The 1,449-nt window shown below is 49.3% G+C and overlaps 1 pseudogene; it reads right to left on the bottom strand.

Moving 5' to 3' along the window:
- Positions 1 to 499: 499 nt before the first annotated feature.
- The window catches only part of LOC105742534, a 6,447-nt pseudogene continuing 5,497 nt past the window's right edge, over positions 500 to 1,449 (bottom strand).

The raw sequence follows: 1,449 nt of genomic DNA, 5'->3' as shown, positions 1-1,449 counted from the left end.
TAGTAGTGAGACCCTGAACACCCTGCAGACCCTTCCCTAAAAAAAAAAAAAAAAGATTTTTTTAAACATATAAAACAATACTTGAAATTTTCCATATTTCTCCATGATAAAGATACATTGTTTTACAAGTTGGGCATATAGAAGGTTAGCAAATTTAATATCAAGACAAAATAGAACTAGGTAAAAATATGTAATTGGTCTCTTTTTCCAGGACGGTTTCCCATGAGAAACCTGAAAGTAGAAAGCAGGCCGACCCCCTCGCCTCTCGGCAGGTTTCACCTGTATTTTAATGGAGCGAATCCCGTTGCTGCCCGCCCGGCAAAGGCGCCCTGCTAAACAGAACCATCCAGGGCGGGGGAGATGGTTCAGTAGAATAAACGCGTGCCTGGCAAGGCAAGGGCCTGAATTCAATCCCTGGTTGCACCAAAAAAAAAAAAAAAGAAAGAAAGAAAGAAAGAAAAAAGAAAAGGAAAAAAGAAAAAAGAACCATGCGGAGTCATCAAATGACCACCAGGTGGCGCCACAGCGCTGCCGGCATTCCGAGGGGCCCGCCGCACAGGAGGGGCTTGGAGCGAGCTGGAGTCAAACCGAAGGGGCCAGGTCCGCTGTCGACCCACCTTTTCCTGGGGGTTGCAGTTACCCTGAAGGGGACTTGAAAGGCTCCTAAGTTAGGAACGCAAGCTCGGAAGTGGACGCTTTGCAGGGAAAACAGGGCTGCGGTAAACCTTGCAGTAGCCTGCCCGACCCGCGCAGCCTGGGGACACAGCCGGCTGCCCCGAGGTGGGCAGCGTCGCCCCGGCAGATCGCAGAGCTAAGCCGGGGGTCCCCTGTGCCTGAGAGGGCCTCCTGGAGGCAGGAGAGTGACAACTGCCCCGGCGTCTGGGGCCGGAGCCCAAATCGGAGAGGCAGGCGCAAAGCTATTGTCTGCAAGGTCAGGGAGGTGACAAAGGCCTGGGGGGACAATGGCTGACCTCGCAGTGGACACCGCGGCGGACAGGAAGAGTCCGCGGCGCCCTCCACTAACGCCGCCAAAGTGTCGTGAGTTACAAGCAACCCCCTGGAGAAGGTCGGAAGGGGAAGCACTAATCCGGGAAACCCTGGGAAAACAGTGAAAAGAAAAAAAGACCAGAGGAGACTGAATTTACCTGAAAGTAACTCGTACCGTGAGCTCCCGGTTGTTTTTGTTAGGTTTTCTTTAATGGTCTTTTGGAGGAATGAATACTCAAGATTGGGAAAGGAGTGTATTAACAGAATGCGAAGTTATAGTTTCTTATCAGACCTGAATCTGTGACCTTTGATATGCCTATCAGCTGCAAATATTAAGTTGACTGCGTGTTCCACACCTTAATAAATTTCAAAAAGCAGAAATGGTAAAGACCAAAATTCTCTAGCTACATTGTAATCAGTGACTAAATCCAAACAAACTACTCAGCTACTTCAAAATTTAAG

Source organism: Octodon degus, unplaced genomic scaffold (assembly GCF_000260255.1).
Source record: "Octodon degus isolate 3935 unplaced genomic scaffold, OctDeg1.0 scaffold00058, whole genome shotgun sequence".
In the NCBI taxonomy this organism is placed as follows: domain Eukaryota; kingdom Metazoa; phylum Chordata; class Mammalia; order Rodentia; family Octodontidae; genus Octodon; species Octodon degus.
Note: the sequence above shows the minus strand (reverse complement) of the source record. Positions and strands in the feature narration are given on the sequence as shown.